The sequence below is a fragment of the Chlorocebus sabaeus genome, chromosome 4 (genome assembly GCF_047675955.1).
Source record: "Chlorocebus sabaeus isolate Y175 chromosome 4, mChlSab1.0.hap1, whole genome shotgun sequence".
NCBI classification, from domain to species: Eukaryota; Metazoa; Chordata; class Mammalia; order Primates; family Cercopithecidae; genus Chlorocebus; species Chlorocebus sabaeus.
Window position 1 is genome coordinate 28102723 of NC_132907.1, and position 18896 is coordinate 28121618.

The 18896-nt window shown below is 37.7% G+C and overlaps 1 protein-coding gene across 6 annotated transcripts in view; it reads right to left on the reverse strand.

Moving 5' to 3' along the window:
- The window catches only part of MAST4 (microtubule associated serine/threonine kinase family member 4), a 579655-nt gene that overhangs the window by 117612 nt on the left and 443147 nt on the right, over positions 1-18896 (reverse strand). The window lies entirely within an intron of this gene.

Here is an 18896-nt window from a genome sequence, read left to right on the forward strand (position 1 = left end):
AATGTTCTGGAATCATAAAATCAGATCCCAGTGTATAAAAACAATAGTGATGGTCCTCTTTCACAAGCATGCTAGCTACTGGTTTGATCGTGAATACCCAGAGCTTAGAAATAAATTACTACACATGAGCACAGGGCAACAATTTGTTCCTGTTTCTGCTAGTAGGAAGTTATAAAATGGCTAACTTGATTTCAAAGTAACTTTCACAAGCCTTAAAGAATAAGACAAAGACAAAACTGGCGGATGGTGAAGTGGATATTATCTTATTTTCATTTGCTTTTCTTCAAAATAGATTGGCACTTCATTCTCTATTAGCAATACAGTAGTCAGAGGAGGGTGATAAAACTCACCAAGTTACCTCATTTAATTCACCTATAACAAGGTTCAGGGCTCTGTGCCTCTATCCTCCTACACTATGCTGCCCTCAACCACCATTAAGAGTTTATTGCAATGCCTTCTTAATGCAGGACAGACCTCTGTTATACCAGATTCCTGAAACAGGAATTTTCACCGGACTTCTAATTTAGGTACAGTGAGATAACATTTCTAAATATTCAAATAATGCATTTCAAAACCAAACCCAATTTCTTTCACCAATACGAACTTCGGAGTTATCTTCTCTTAGATGTTTGCTGCTTATTATCATTTGTCAACAGTCCCATATTTATAATTTCTTAAGGTCAGGCTGCATCACTTTGTTTTCCTTAGTGCAGCAATCAGCATTCCCTAGTATTATCTGTGAGTTTAATTAACATCATGTTTACTCAGCCTTAAAGCAGTTGTTAATAAGAATAGACTTTTGATATTTAATTATGAAGGTGGGTTGGATATTATCAACTCATCTATCAAGAAATGTATGTATTCAACCTATTAAATTCACAATCATTAAATCAGACAGTCTGATTGTTTTTAAAAGATACTGTATATTTAGTGTTAATTCAAATTAATGTCTCCTTTCATTCCAATACAGAAATATTAAATATATTAACTTGCTGTTGCTAATAGAAGAAATTATAAATGACAGATTTATGTCCTGGAAATGTCAGCAAACTTCTTTCAGCAAATTAACTGAAATTCAGGTTGTTATAAAAATGGCTATATTTTTTCATGTTTAGCACTTGATCTACATCATGTATAAAAATCTTTTCAACATATTTATTGTTTATATGTATAAAAAAGAAATGTGTATCAGTGCAAATAGTAATCTAATGAATATCTTAACTAGGTATAAAATATACTGATATACTTAAAACTAAATTTAGAAAATGTTTTTTCTTAAAGAAAAACTTAAAAATTTTCTAAGAAATGTATATTACCATACACACTAATGTACATATACTACCACAACAGGCAAAATAGTGAACAATTTAGATTAAAAAAAAAATGAAAACACAAACAACAAACCCTTACATTTGTATTAGTTATTTAAAGTCTATCAAAAAGGGGTAGAAAAGTGATTTCAAAAATGTGATTCAAAAAAATCTCAAAAAGAAATGTCTAAATAAAACCCGCAAATAAAATATACTTGTTTGGTCAATATACTAACAGATTTACATTACAGTCATCCTGGGTGCGTCTACTTCTCTATACAGATTTCTAATCTTTTTAAATAGATGATTCATTATGAATGCAATGTAGAGTGAAAGAAAACAGGCTACTTCATCTATGAATACAGGAGCAAGTTAAAAGAAGAGAAGTTAAAAACAAATTACCTCAGAATTTGAACAGTTTACCATATTTAAGGCATGGGTATATGTTACACAAAACAAATTATCAAAGGTATAGCTTATTGATAAATGCCATGAATAATCAAAGCATAACTCATCACTAAAAGTGTCTCCTCTAACTTTTTTTCCTTTCAAAATGAAGCTAGAGATGATATTAAAATTACAACAGACTTGGAACTTTCCGGAATCTCTCTCGACAATGAAATAGAAAGCTTTTAAACATCAAATGTTCCCAAAGTAGCAAAGCCAGTGTTTATATAGTATAGGCTAAGATATATTTCCGTATGTATAGGAGATAAATCTCTATACTTATGAAATGGGGTCTTAGCCTTATGAATGAATTTGTTGCTAAAATTTTCAAGGGTAGAGGGACACTTTACATTGCATTTCATTCCCAAATACCTAGGCCTTTATATATATATATATATATATCTAAATACTTTTAAAATCCTAGGACCCTACTGAGATATTCTGTAGAAAACCTTTCCAGGGTACAGGAGGGAAGAGTCATACAATCTCAATAGTACCTGCTTCTGGTATATCTGACAGTCACCCAATCTTATTACTCTAAGTATCTGATTCCCAATAAATGAATTAAAATCTGCACTTAACCCCAACAGTAAGAAAACTCCAATTGAGTTGGAACTGTATCTGCCACCTAGGTTGCCACAGCACCTGGCAATGCCCACATTAATAATAACATTGGTGCAAAACGCTGAGCTGACCCCTGTTCTCCAGGTATCACATACTTTTCTGCCCATGAAAGCAGAGGTTTATGGCACCTGCATGTCAGGCAGCCTCTCCAGGTGTTCACGGCCACGCCTACTCATTTAATCCATTAAGTGATAAAATAGTGGAAACATCTCCACTCAGGCAAATTAAAGCCTCCTTCCTTTTCACCAGCATAACTAAGTCAATTCTGCCTTGCTTTTTTTTTTTAAGCAAAGTCACCCAAGGCAAAAACAGGTGATGTCTGACCAGATTAAACATGAATACTACTTCTCCTGTAGCAGGAATCTCTTCTTTATTATTCACCCTTATCCAAGCATTTGAGCTTGTAAAGAGTTATCTCCAGTTTTCTTCCTTAGGGACACAGGGACACGCCCGCAAAAATGAAACTAAACAAAAGTTATGAACTCAAGTTGCAACTATTCCACCCCTAAATGCCTTCTTTTGACTTCATTCTTCAACAGCTAGAAGCCATCCACCATGCCCATACTGCAATCTGAAAGCTCAATATGAGACTAACCATTTCCCACAAAGTACCTCCTCTCTCAGTTCTCCAGTTGAAGCAGCACATGGAAAAACTTACTTTCCTGTGGATAAGATGCACAGTTTGTTCTCTGAATTTAGAAAAAGTGACAACTATTGTTGTATTAACATAATGGCACAGAGTCACTACTTGTAAATTCAGAATTCAGGCTGAGAAAACAGTCATATAACAACTTGAGACAATGGCATAAACAATGGATTAGGACAGGAGCTGATGATCACAAGTAAGCATCTATTTTTACTTTCTTCATTTATCTGGAACCTCCTTGGGAAGCTCCTCCTAGTGGCAACTTTGAGGCACAGAAAGTTAACTTAGAGCACAGGAAACGCACCTTACTGACTATAGAATCTGAGAAGAATGGGAAGGGGGAAAGATGTTCTGATGATAGGACCCTGAGGGAGGAGGACTGGCTGCCCCTGAGGGGTAGAAGGTGAGCAGGCATGGACAGAACACTGTGTGTAAGAATGTCACAGCTGAATGGGTGCTTGGGTGGAGATGCTTTGGAGCGACATGAGGTCACCACCAGGAAGTGTTTTATTTGTCTGCATGGTTTTTGCTCAGGCAGGCGAAATGAGGATTGAACAAGGCACCACACCTGCTCCCTGAGTTCACTGTTACCATCGCCAAAACAGTTTCACAAGGAGCTTCTCAATTTCCTAATTGCTGCCAAAAGCACCTCCCATTTGCTAGGAAGATAAAGAGACAGGCCATGCATTTCATCATCTAAGTCAGGCCTGGCTCAGTGTGAGGGACAAAGAGGACTATGGGCTACTAAGATGGAAGCGGGTGGGGAAGGAGGTGTATGTATTTTTGGTTCCAAGTACCCCATTCCATTTCTGCAGAAGTTGTCCTTATGCTCCGTGCTCCATAAGAAAGGCTTGGTGGGCCTGTAAAAGTTTCACATCTGGGTCTGCCACTTGTTTCCTGGCAGAAGAACCTGTTAGCCATCCCCCACCAGGTCTCTAAAAACTGCGAGGCCCACCAGGTTGTGGCCTTTTCCAATTACTCTGAGTAGCTGAAATCTAACTTAATTTTAAATTACATTCACTTTGAGACATAAATTCTGATCATTTCTGACCATGGCAAGAACAATGAAGAGAGGAAACCCCAACAGGCCATGATTTTTACATTCACAGCTGACTTGAAAGGTCAACATTCAGTAAAACATAAGACTAACCACCATTGAGGGGCAGTAATAATATAGTGAATTGAGTAAGAGGGGCCCCGGTAATTCTGGAAAGCTAGAATTATTACTTCGTCCTGATGAAAATGTGATAAATTTGCACAGGAGACCAATTATAGACCAGAGCTTTACTGTCCATGAACATCTGCTGTTTCCTCACACCTTAATAGAAGACGATCATATGAATATTTCTTAAACAAAGAAGAAGTCTGAAATGGAAGAAATAGGGCACGACCAGAAGGCAGAAATTGTCTAGCTAATGTGGTACTGCAGAATAAATGTTATAAACTAAGCAGGTTTCTATCTCCATCTCTTCACAATGAAGAAGTTGAAACAGATGAGGGAAATAGTCATAAACTTATTTTTTTTTGGTCTCAAAAATTTAAAAAAATAGAAAAATAATCCAACAATTCCTACCACACTGGAACAAGCAACTGTATCATTTGTCCTATTTGTATGATACTACATACACATACTATATGTATAACCACACTACATGTGTGTGGTTCCACTTTTCACTAGTAGTATCACATAACAGGAAAAACAGACTTGAAATTGTACAAAAGAAATTAAGAGTTACCTTTTAGTGGCTTGTTGGGCTTTGTATAGTAGACGATCCCTGGGAATTATTTGATTCTGTAAAGGTATACACATTGTTTTTCTATTGACTAAGTGATTTTAAAACTCTGTAGATGCTTAAGTTAAGTAGAAAACTGGGAGTAATGCAAATGATTCTCATCCATAATAATGTGAATGAATTTTATCTGGTGAAGATACAATTAATGTCCACCCCAAGGAAAGATGAACTCAAATATTTACTATCAATGTCCTATAAGATACTAATTTTGCATCTATGAGCAAATTTGTTTCATAATTCCTGACTATATATGTATATATATTCATATATGTCTGATTTTAAAAAATCTCTTTGAACCTGTTTTAATATGTTACTGTTGCCCTCACTGATACGTTAAACAAAATATTTGATACATGTTCATTTCATATTTGTATGACGGTCATGTTTTTGACTTTTGGATGAACTATACTTTTGGATGAATATCTATACAGAATTAGATATTCTGTAACTTACTTTTTTTTCACTCAATATTATGTTTTTGAGGTTTAACCATGGCAACATAAATATGGGTCTAATTCATTCCTTTTTTAGATTATTCCTTTGAAGCAAATTTTAGGATTCCTAAATGCACTAAAATTATATATCATGGACATTTCTGTTTCCTCTCTGCAACATTAAAGATCTAGAACTCTGTGCATTTGATTGAAAAAGCTTTGAAAAATGTCTTTGACAAGAGGCTATATTTGAAAGAAAAATTATATCATGTTATATCATGCAACACAAAGCAACCATTTCTTAAAATCTTCTTTGGACACTTCTTCCCCAAATCCTGCTTATTGCTGCTTCACCTGGATATCTCTACTTTTGCCTACATTCTGTTGTCTTCTCCCAGAAATAACTGTCTTTCTCATGTAAATCAGTTGACCCTTTCTTTCTAGGCATCCTCAAGTCTACATCTCCACCACCTTTTCTGAATAGCACAAGGCCACACCTAGTAGCTGGCTGGATAAGCACTATTACTCCTTAGAAGGCAGCAGAGAACAAAGCTGTTGTCTGCCTTTGTCACACACCCTTTGCTACTAATGTGAAGTTAAGAAACTCGCTGGGATCATCTTCCTTATGGCCCATGAAATCAGGGCTCCTCCGAAGCTTTCATTAATTCCTTCAATAAATTACTTTCTGAGTGCCTAAGATGCTAGGCACTATTCTAAACAAACAAAAGTCTTTGTTCTCAAGGAAGCTTACATTTTGGAGGGAAAAGCAGAAAATGAACATAACGAATTTGTAAAATTTGTGGTACATGAGATAGCGATGGAGGAAAAATAATGCACAAAGTAGACAGAGAGTGCAGGGGTGGGAGTTCACAATTTCAAACAGGTGGTCAGGAAAGGCCTCACTGGGGAGGTAAGAGAGGATAAGACCAGAAAGCAAGGAAGTGAGCATTCAGCAAAAGCAGAGGCCCTGAGGCCAGAGTGTTCTAGAAGCAGCAGGCAGGTGAGCACGGCAGGTGTGCAGAGAGCCAGGGAAGAGTGCCAGCAGAGGATGGTAGAGCCATGGCAGGAGGCAGGTCTGCAGCAGCCTGCAGCCCACAGTGCAGAGTCAGGTTTTTAGCCTGAGTGACAAGGGAAGCTGTTGGAAGGTTCTGAACATAACCTGACTTTTGTTTTTAGAGAATCATTCTGGCTGCTAGATTAAAAGGAGGAAGCAGGAGGACCAGTTAGGATGTCGAATTGATGTGCATATTGAATGCACTCTTATCGCCTGTGATTCTGCTTTCAAATACAGTATTTTACTTTAAAAATTAGTTTGTACAAACACAGCTCCAAAATTCAATGTAAGTGTTACATCAGTCTACGCTCTTTTGTACAGCCTAAAAAAACTTGGAGAAATAGCAAGTGATGATGCTGAGGCGACTCAAGCCCGAGTGCCTCAGGCCTTTCCATATTTGTACCAATGTAATGATCCAGGTCATAGTGATCGGGGGATGTAATTATTGACATTACTGGCTTGATACTTGAACTTAACTTTTCTATTAGCAGAAAACCTCTTCTAAAGGCATTAATTACAATGGGAATGAATGGTTGCCTACACTGCTTTCACCTATGAACAAACAATTAGGCTAATTTCAATAGCTAGAGAAAGGGATAAGCTTTCAAAAATTCTGAAGAAAGTCAATAGGAAAATAGATATTACCTTATATAGTACTTCCTGGAAATATATCTAATCCATTACGATAAATCCACAGTGAGTTCTGGCCCAATTCTCTGTCTTCATAGAAGAAAAGAGAAACAGCTGAACATGTAGATATTAGAAAAGGCACTATCCAATATAACAAGTATTTCTGGAATGTCTATTCCCATGTACAAAGTACTGTGTGAGATAAGAAAACGAAGCTGTTTCAAAGTGTTTAAAGTATAAAAGGGGAGACAAGACTGATTCACAGATAACTAGACTCTAAGGCAGAATCTGGAAAAGAGATAACAAAAATTTGCTGAAGTGTGAGATAAATTCCCATTCAGCTTTTAAACACATTTTCATAAACAATATACACTAGAATTTTACAGAACATACTATGCATTGCAGATTATCTATCCATTTCATATGACTTCCCTAAATAATCTCGTAATTTCAGTGATCTGCCTGACGAAAATACAGTCACCTGTTGCTTAGCAGAGATACATTTAGAGAAATGCCTCATTAGGTTATTTTGTCCTTGTGCAAACATCACAGAGTGCACTGACACAAACCTAGATGGTAGAGCCTACTGCACACTGAGGCTATACGGGATAGTCTATGGACCCCAGGCTACAAACCTGTGTAGCATGTTACTGTACTGAACACTGGAGGCAACTGCAACACAATGGTATTTGTGTATTGAGAAAAGAAAAATAGCTCAGAGCAGTCAGAGCTACGTGAAGTATGCAAAATCTATCAGGCCCAGAGAGGCAGGAGTAGGGACTTCAGTCACGTCCTCACCTTGCCTGGGGGAAAATCGTTTAAAGGCATTTTGTTTCTGACTAGTTGCTTCACTCATTATCTTCATGTTCCTGGAATTTATGACAGAAATGACAATGGATACACAATTAATAGTTTGTGTTATTTTAACATAAATTCTTGGCAAACAACCGACTACCTCTTCTTTACCTCTTCTTTCCCTTTAAAAATCTACCTGTAACTGGTGCTGATTGGAATGCACATGCAGAGCAACTTGAATCTCTGCTCAGGGTTGCAATCCTCAAACTTAGCCCCAATGAAACGCTCTACGTATCTTAATTTTGCCTTGAACTTCTCCTTTCAGGTTGACAGGATCTAAACATAGAGGTACAGTGAAAATACGGCATTGCAATCATGTGGGACTACCTGTGTATATGCAGTCCTTCATATATGTGGTCTGTTGTTGACTGAAATGTTACACTGTGCATGAATGTACATTTTTAACAACTCATTTCTCCTGAGTTATTCTCCATTTTGTGGCTCTATTTCAAAGTTGGACATATCAGCATAGTTATTTCTACAGGGCTAACATGGAGGGCTCTGACGTCACAGTATTAGCATGTGTCATTGGTGGCTGACATTCACCTCGTCGTATTGCAGTAAACCTGGCAAACACAGTATCACTTGGTGGTCATTTACTCAATAACGTAACACATAACCTGGGATTGTACATGAAGCTTACAACCTAGGAGTGGGCTATAAATTTTTTGAGAACAAGGATTATATTTTATGTAACACTGAATCCCTTTGGATACCCAGAAGAACACAGAAAAAAATTACTTGAATAGATAATACATTAAATACTTTTGAATGACTGGCTAAATGTGGTCCCTGCCTTCCAGAAGTTTATAATTTAACTTGGAGGACAAACACATAGTCCAATTTATAAGACTAAACTGATCTAAAATGTCATACTATAGTCCAATACTACTGGATTGATCAAGGCAATGTACATAGCTAAGAAAACACAAAGAGCTGATGAAGTCTGTGGTACTGCATGCATGGTATCAAATATCCTACTGGAACAATCGACTTACATATCATTCTGAATAAAACCGCAATGGGATCATCAATCTGATTAAAAGAGGGAGCAAGACACAATGATCAAAGTCAAGTAGAAGCTGGATATCACGGGATTTGTATGGCTCACGCCAGTAATCCCAACACTTTGGGTGGCCAAGGCAGGAGGGCTCATTGAGGCCGGGAGTCTGAAACCAGATTGGTTAACATAGGGAAACCCCAACTCTATAAAATATTTAAACAAATAGCTAGGCATGGTAGTGTGTGCCTTAGTCCCAGCTACTCAGGTGGTTGAGGCTGGAGGGTAACTTGAGCCTAGGAGTTTAAGATTGCAGTGAGCCATGATCACTCCACTGCATTCCAGCCTGGACAACAGAGCAAGACCCTCTCTAATTTTTAAAAAAAAAAAAGGTGGGGAAGAAGGAAGGATTTATAGTAGCAGAATAAATCCAACTTTTTTAAATGTTAGAAGTAAAAAGTAATTAATGTGAGAAGGGCCTATATCTCATTGTCTATTAATTTTTCAGTGCAATTTATCTGCAACATGAGTCATAAAAGATACCTGGTCTGCATGCCCACCCCAGGGATTCTAGGTCATCGGGGCAGGTCATCTATTTACAGGAAGGACCTCAAGGGCTGGGAGAGTCAATGATGGAGCCGGCTTTTGGATTTAAGATTAGTACAACAGCCCAAAGATCAAAGACACACAATAAAGAATGTTACCATTTGAGATGAAGATGGGAAGAGAGTACTGGAAAGGCCAGGTAATTATCTCTAAGAGCTAAAGGACATGTGCTGTAACTTGGGAAACTTCTCCAGGGGCTGATGCTACCTAAAACGTAGTATAAAGTCATTTAAAACTCACATGGTCTAATCTAGCCTGCCAAGGACAAAGAGCGGCTATGACCAGGCTGGCCCTACCTAGAGTTGGGTTATCAAAGTAGCAAAGTTGGGGGAAAGTGGAGGTGGTAGAGCCAGTTTTATAACAAGCGGAAAGGTCAGATCAAATACCTATGAGACAGACATCCAAATGGTTGGCTGTCCATACTTCAGTTATTATTAGGGACCAAAGAGAAGTCAACAGGCATACTGGGCAAATAAGAAAAGATACACAAAACACAAATTAATGGTTTTCTAAACATCTATTTTACAAGTGTGTGCTGGGGGTAGGGAAGATGTGTGTGACATAAACAAGTTGTTTTTTGTTTTTAACTTCCGTGTTTTGTACTCAATATAAGTATATTAATGTCACAATTTGATATATCTTTTTCCAAGTAGCAAAAAAACTAAGTTCAAAGTCCTACTGTTAAAATTACTTTACTCAATTAATTTAATGTCATTAGATTATTCTCAATTGGCCAGGGATAAGGAAGTAACTCTTAAAAAGACCTTAGACAGTGGGGGCAGTCCCAAGCCAGAGTTAATACAATAACTTAAATCTAATGTTCCAGTCTTCCTTTTGGGAAATAACACAGTAAAATTCTACTATTAACTTTTTTCTCCTGTACCTCATGTCCCACTTGCACTGCTTTTATGAAATGGTCATTGGCTTTAGAAAGCTTGATTGGGAGATGTCCTTATATCCAAAACTTATTTGAATATATACATAGCAACTGAATTATTATAATACAGTTTTACCCATTTCAGCTTTCTCTATACAGAAATTAAATCTCAGTTTAACTTGCTACCACTAGAACTATTTAATTTGGTGAATATATTTTAGTCTATAATTTAGCTACATAGCTAATCACTAACCATAAAAATATCCTTCCTTCTGCTTCAGAGGACCCAAAGACTGCTTATTTTTGACCCACAAAACGGAAGGGGGCTTACTTCCATGACCACCAAATCTCCTTTTATGACACTCAACAGAAATTTATTTCAAGCCCAGAATGAACAGCATGACTATTTAACACCTCCCAGCTCTACAGCATTTGGCTTTTAGATAGCAGTTTGGCATAATGTTCTGCCCACAAGTGAACTGTCCCTGATTTCATGTGCCTCCACAATCAGAACACAAACATACAAATATAAGAAACCGACACCAGAGCGCCACTTTGTTCTTTTTTGTGAGAAGTCATGTGGCAAAAAGCCAGTGTCTTTCTGTTCAGCATGTTTTGTTGCTAGCTGCTCCTAATTCAGTATCTTGCAAAATGACATTCTGTTAATGACATGAATGTCAAAGCTGTGATAATGGGCAGAAGTAGAAGAAAATGTTTCCTAAATGGAGAAGCAACAGGAAAACTGCCAAATGGATATTAAAATTAGTTGTGTGTTTATCCCATAGTTTCATGCTTGATCCTTACTATTTGTTTCTAACACGAGAAGGGAAGTACTCTCTAAGGAAGGAAGAATAGCCCACCTTGGTGAAAAGCGCAGGGAAAAAAAAAAAGAGGTCAAAGGAATGTTTTCCCTTAATTAACTTGACAGATGTCTTTTCTTTTCCTCATTTGCATCCACTAATGTTTTCTTAGTCGTTCTCTCATTTTGCAAAGATGAAATTGGCCACAAGGAACCAATTCTGTTGCTAAAGACAGGAGGGCTGGGGAATTACCAGAAGATGCTGGCCTTTAAGATGCTCAGTATTCAGTCTGGGTAATGAGTGTTCCTTGCTGTTGTTATTTGTGGGGTAAGTAACAGAATTTTAGGTCTGGAAGACAATGAAGTGACTTGCCAACGTAGCACCACCAATTAGTGGCAAACAGAGCCTAAGAAGGGAGGATAAGTGGCTCCCACAACCAGGGTACATTGGAAGGTAGAAATCTGCATGAGACATATGGATATACTCGACTACTTCTTATGTGAACATACAGTAACTCTGTTCTACAAAGGAAGAGATAGTTCTGTTTTAAATTAAATGGACTCAGTTTCTTAGGAGAATGCAACCATCAAATACAAGGACTTGACATTAGTAGACCTAGTGTCAAATTCCAAACCCGATAAGCCTCAATTTACTGATCTGTAGAACAGGGATAATAATATCAATAACCATGGCTAGGCATAGTGGCTCATGCCTGTAATTCCAGTACTTTGGGAGGCCGAGGCAGGCGGATCACTTGAGGTCAGGAGTTCGAGACCAGCCTGACCAACATGGCAAAATCTTGTCTATATTAAAAATACAAAAATTAGCTGGGTATGGTGGCACATGCCTGTAATTCCAGCTACTCAGGAGGCTGAGGCAGAAGGATCACTTGAACCTGGGAGACGGAGGTTGCAGTGAGCTGAGATCGCACCACTGCACTCCAGTCTGGGTGACAGAGCAAGACTCTGTCACAAAAACCAAAAGAATATCAATGACCACAGAGGGCAATGATATTCTTTTGATTAACTGAGATAATGTAAGTAAAGAAATTATCATAGTGCCTGTCACACACTTTTTTTTATAATTTTTTAATTTATAAAGTCACAAGTGCTTTATAAATCTTGGCCATCAAAATAATTCTAGAGTACTTGATGTTGTGAAAGAAAAAAGAACAAAATAAAACATTTGGTCTTTCTCCCTGGTATATATTCTCTCAGGCATATTTGTTTTTATAAAAGAGGTTAGTTCTATAGCAGCAAGGCTTGATGGTAAATGTAAACATTGTCCTAGTTATAGAAAGAATGTAGCAGTAAGAAGTATAATTGGTGGGCTTTAGAAACATAGAAAAACAAAAACTTCAGAACCACAAGTTCAAAGGATTCACTCAAACACTGGCCAAGGGCTTCTAATTGTCAACATCAAGCTGGAGCAACATTCAAAGGACTGTACTCAACAGACTTCAGTGATTTGGAACACTGTCAAAACCACGCACATCAGCCCAATCTTCCTCTGCTACCATAGTCCCCAGACAACCTTCTGATTAGCTTCATGGAGAGGTCTGCCCAAAAGTGATTAAAAAGAACCAAAATAATAATAACTGCTAACATTGACAAAGCATTTAACATACTCCGAGCAATGGTTTAATTTTCATGACAATCCTATAAGGTAGGACTTATTTTTATCCACATCTTTATAGATGTGAAAAAGTGAAGAACTGAGAAGTTCAGTAACTTGTCCAAGATCATAGAACTAGTAAGTGGGAGAACCGGGATCTAAACCCAGGCAGTCTGCCTTCAGAACCTGCGCTTTTAACAACCTTGCTAGACAGTCTACAAAGCAGAGAATAAGACCTTTGAAGGGCCTAGGCCCAATAATGATTATATGTATACTTAAAAATTAATATCTCAGCATTCTGGTCATACATAGAAATCACATGAGCTTGGTAACTAGGAATCCACAACTAAAAGATGGAGCTGGTACTTGGGATACCAATCAAACCAGACTTTTGAGTCTGTAGCATGAGGGTCAGGTACAAGAGATGGCTCAAGTTATGGAGCTTTACATCAGATTGTGAGGTTTTTCTGGAGGCAGTAAGTCTGACCCTGGTGGACAGACAGTCCAATATTACCAAGTGGAGCATGATTTTTATCCCAGGATACACTCGTGTACAGATTTTTCGGGCTCATGGTAGACAGGTGAGATGTGGACACAATGTGGACACTCCTTCCCACACAGTGTATTCTCAAAGATCCATAGGTAGATGATCCAACACACGAATTACCCATGTCAAGCAGGCACTTCCTTCCTTATCCCTGCCCAAACCAACAGATCCAGCCAGACACAACTCTCTGGAGAGAACTGTGTTTACACATGTAGCAGATTTTTTTTGTCCTATTGTTTTCTCGTGGATTTCAAAATCAAATCCACATTTCTGGATCATGCCTCCTTTTATATGACCTTTTTTGGTTTTTTATTTCTAGATAACTAACTCTCAGTGTTCAAGAGAACCCAGAAATCAGATTTATGATATGAAGCATCCTTGTACAGCACTGGTTTTGGGGAAAAGAACTAATGTCCACATTATAACATGCATCAGAAAGCAAATCTGGCCAGCAAATCAGAATAAGATATACTGACTGCATATATATATATCTGATATATATATATGAGATATATATATATCTCAAAATAAAGCAAACTCAACAGTAAAAATCTTATATTTGCAAATCTTATAGCCTTGTAACCTCAAATTTTAGATTCTTCTGTTGTACTTAATTCTTTCAAGATGTCATTCCTTTCGTCGGGTACCTTCCACCATTACCGTCCTCCAAGAACTCCCTAGACTCTAAGAAAGCAGATAGGAGATGGATCTGTGTGTAGAAAGAGGCCTCACTAAATTGTGTGGATTAGATTAAAACTATGGCAGGAGATGGGATGAGACAGAGTGCTTCAGTTAATAAGGAAAAGTTTAACCATGGTTTCAGTCACTTTCAGATCTCTGGCCTGCTTCTTCTGGGTATGACCACTTGTTTCTCACAGGTCCAGCCTTCTGTTTAATGAGATGAACTCATTTGTCCCTAGTTGGAGATTTGGTCCTTATTAGTAAGTACTCCAAGCTCCAGGATAACACATCAATTCCTCCTCACCATATTCACCAGACACCCAACCTAAACTCATTCTGCATTCCCTGCAGTGACTCAGAGAGTTCCTGTTCATTGTGTCCCTGGATTCCTGTTTATGAACGCTATGGAATCCCTGACCTTCACATGGAAGTATTTCTAAGCAGAAATTCAATAGTATAGACAGATGGGACCCCAGTGTGTCAACTTTCCATATTGAAAGGGATCTCGAATAATTTACCCGCATGAAATTAAACTGCATATCAAGACCAGAATTAGGATGTCTCAACTTACTGAAAAGAAATCAATGGTACTATGAAAGAAATAAACATGAACTCTTCTATTGCTTACTTCCACTTACGATTTCTCTAAATAGACCCTAAATCCTATTGAAAGGGTAAAATATGTCTGAAAACAACAATGCAGTTAGATCCATCTTGAAAATAAAACCTGTCAATAGCTACCAAGTGAGTCATTCCTTTGGCTTTGTGGTCATAACATATTTTCATTCAAGTATAATCATAAAATTGTGGAGCTCGCTTATATAAAATAAACAGTGTTCTCTACATCCTTAAATTAAAGATCTCTCTCCAGAGGCCTGGGTCTTCAGATACTAGCTTCAGCGACTGCTTATTACAGTAGGCTGCAGTGTTTTCCGAACTCACAAAAGTATATGGTAAGGAGTGAAAACACTTTGTACTATTAGCTTGCCTCCCAGGCAGTACACCAAAAAATTGATGCTATGTATTTCAAATAAGAAGAAATCATTTTCATCTTAAATTTTTTAAAAAAAATCACATGAGCACCTATTTTTGTATCTAAATGTGTCAATATTTTAAAATAATGTATAAGAAGGCAGATAAGTGGTAAGCATGAGGTTATGCTGTCTTTCTACAAATTGAAGACTAGCATTTGGAGATAAATAGTTTCATAGGACAAAGTTAACTCCCACTCCACTCCATCAACACCATCATCAATTTGGTTTACTTCTTCTAAGTCAACTTGTTTTTCTGATGTGTAAGTAGCCATGTTACTCCACCAAAAATCCTCCAACATTTTTTAGAGTATCTTGCCCCAGGCAGAGGACTGGTACCAGGGCCCAAGACAAGTGCTTATAAGGAGTTTGTAATCAGGAAATCTAGGGAGGGTGACTTTTCCTTGCATTATTAAATAGATCCATTGTTCAGTTGAGTGACTTTGTATAACTGGGAGGACAAAAATAAATAATAAAAATCAGTCTACCTAAGATTTGACAAAAGCTATGTTAAAAAAAGAAAAAAAAAAAGAGAAACTAAAGGCAAAAATAAAGATAAAGCAGCATATAAAGTCATCTAAACTAGAAATGCAACTGTTAGAGAAAGATTTTAATAGCCAGGTAGACAAAGTGTACCCCATCTTAGGTTAAGGCATTTTCTGAAATAAGTGCTGTACAAAGAGAAGATATTTAACAAAGAAGCAATTTTTTTTTTATCATTAAGAAATATGAAAAAGGTTGATGGAAGAGGTCTCTGGGAAGATTAATATGTCCATAATATATTGTTAAACAAAACAAAATTCCACCTATGAAATAATTTTTTTGGATTATTGTATCACAGCAAACACCAGAAGAACCAACAATTAATGTTTGTGTTCTAGTTTCAAAAAAGAAAAAAAAAAAAACCCCTGGGCAATGAGTGTAGCACCATAGTTAGAAAGAATTAATGATATATTAATTATAGATGATAACTCTATCTCCCAAATTCTCCTGGCTCTTGTTGTCAAAGCCTTGCTTCAGAGATGGGTCATTTTTCAATTGTTAAAACTTCCTCTTAGAAAAAGAACACTGATTAGTTTTCTACTCTCTCTTCTAAGAGATGATTTTACCTCAAAAAGATTAATCTCTAGCTCATCCAGGAGAAAGAGTTAATCAGTTTGTACAGAAATGAAGAAAACTGCTTCCCTGATCTTTTTTAAATGTTTTATTAAAAATTGATAAGATCCAGGAATAGAAATAGGGTTGACAACGCTTCTCAGGATAGCTCATTTTTTGGTTCTCCTGTCCTCCAAATGCTTTTTATGTACTAAATGAGCTATGTATTTTTAATACCCTACCCCACAATACAGATCTAGTTCTGTCTGAGTCACGCTAGCCTAAAATCAAATGATGACAAAGTCTAGAGCTGAGGGAAGAGAGGGCATTTCAAAAGAGAACAAGGACTGAGCCTGACACAGAACAGGCTTGCCCTCCAAGAACTGGGAAGCTGGAACCCTCAACAATCACCTCTCTGCTTAGCCACTAACTTTCTCATTTCTTCTTTTTATTTTATAGAGATGGGGTGTTGCTATGTTGCCTGGCTGGTCTTGAACACCTGGGCTCAAGTGATTCTCCTACCTCCGCCTCCCAAAGTGCTGGGATTACAAGCTTGAGTCACTGCACCCAACCTTTCCTTTTTACTGGAGACCACTCAACAACCACCCTAGAATTAACTGCCTCTTTTATGTGGCAGGGTTTTGTTTCTAATCAAGCCAATTAACAACCAATCTCCCCTATACATACATCCTTTTTTGGCCTTTTTCTGGGATGACAATGAACAAAAGACAGTGTAGGACAAATGATTAGTCTCTTTCTCCTAAAAATCCTGAATAAAATGTAGTTAAGCTATACTACAACCACAAGATGGGATTACTCCAAAAATGCTTACAAAGACATAGGAGAAAATATATAGCATCCAAAGGCTGATATTAAACACCAGTCTCTGTATCCGTGAGCCATGCATTCACAGACTCAACCGAATTCAGACAGAAAACACTTGGTGAAAAAAATTGCATCAGTACTGAACACATACAGATTTTTTCTTGTCATTATTCCCTACACAATACAGTATAAGATCTATTTACACAGCATTTACATTGCATTAGGTGTTATAGGAACCCTCAGATGATTTAAAGTATATAGGAGGATATGGGTAGGTTATATGCAAATACTATGCCATCTTATGTCAGATTTTGAACATCCTCAAATTTTGAACATCCTCAGATTTTGGTTTCCAAGAGAGGTTCTGGAAAAAACTCCTCGGGACACTGAGGGACTACTGCATAGAGAATGCAAAGAAAATGAATATGAAGAAAATGTACATGAATCATAATAGTGATTACTTCTCAGTGGCAGGAATATGGGAGGATGAATGTATATATGCTTGTGCTCTGGTTTTCAAAAATTTTTAATCATGAATATTTTAACCTTTTAACCTGGAAAATGTGAGTTTTATAAAGAAAAGTTGATGTCCTTTTAAATATTGCTAGCCACAATTTCTAAGCAGAGAGGCAGAAGCTAGAGAGGGCGGGCAATGGGTCCCGCCACAGGATACTTTATTGAGATATTAATTTGTGGTATTCTTTCTGCAGGAAGAGAATGAAAAGTATTTTTTCCTTCCTCTGTACCAAGTCTTTGTATTCAGAGTCTGGCCTCCTGGGCCTTGAAGGGTATTTCATGCGTTTTAGTCCCAGAAAAGGGAGTGGATGTTGGGAGGCATGCTAAAAGCAAGCCCCAACCCAGGCTCTTTCCTGAAACACTCCCACAGGGAGGGCAATGGGTAAGCTTCTCAAGCCTAGAGGGGTCTGCTTTCCTGAGACTGGGGTGGGGAATGAGGGAGGCAGTGGTGTCTGGCCTCCTCATAGCGTTTACATTGTATTAGGTGTTACAAGTACCCTGATTTAAACACAGTAGTGTCTGATTGTGTAGCTAACCATGTGAGTAACAAAGACCTGTTATTCCTTTCCACTGAAGGACTACAAGGGGTGGAAGATGACAGGCCCCATGGTGGGTATTGTGTGGCTTGGGGATAGAGGTAAGCAACACACCGTGAAGAAAGGAAGCCAAGCTTACTTTGTAAGTGCCAGTTACAGATGTTCCTGTCCACCACGGGCATCAAGGAGGACCACATCCCAGCTTAAAACAGGCCACATCCCTCCATGTGGGCTTGGACAATAAGTAACTCTGATGAGTAGGAAGAATCTGATGATTCCTGGTTTCTGTGTCACTTGGCCACATCAGAAAGGCTACAGCAAGCATTTACAGTAGAAAACTTGACATAGTAGATCCAGCTTTCTTGAGAAGTACCAGCCAGTCCTAACTTACTCAACGGCAACCCACAATACCAGCAAACTGTCTTTTTCAGGAAATTATCAACATTCAGTATGCCTTTTTTTTTTTTTAGCCAAAGTCTGTCCCTCCTCAGAACCTGACTTAAAATGTGAAAACAAAAACAAAGCACAGAATGCTGACCGTACAGTTTGCTAATGAAAGGAATTGTTTGCACCCCTTAAATTACAATCCAATGGCTGTTCCTTAAGTAGTCACAGCAATGCTAATCAAAGCCAAGCCAGGCCAGGCCCATTCTAATAGTTATTGATGATGTGGGAGAGACCCAGCCAGACTTTGGCAGGTTTGGTGAATTTCAGAAATAGCAAAGCCAAAAGAAAAAGGACTCCTTTACTTAAAATGCAAAAAGCACAAAAAGAACTTGAGTTGCAGAGATTTGAAAAAAACACAACTTGAGTTGCAGAGGTTTGAAAGTGAATGCAGGTTATCTCTGTCTCTATGGTTCACTCTAAACCAGCAGTCCTATAGGGGAACTTTCTTTTTGGTTTATAAATTAACCCTCTGAGTTACGGGGTGCACTCATCAATGAAGATACTATCATTTTAGAAAATCCTATAGAG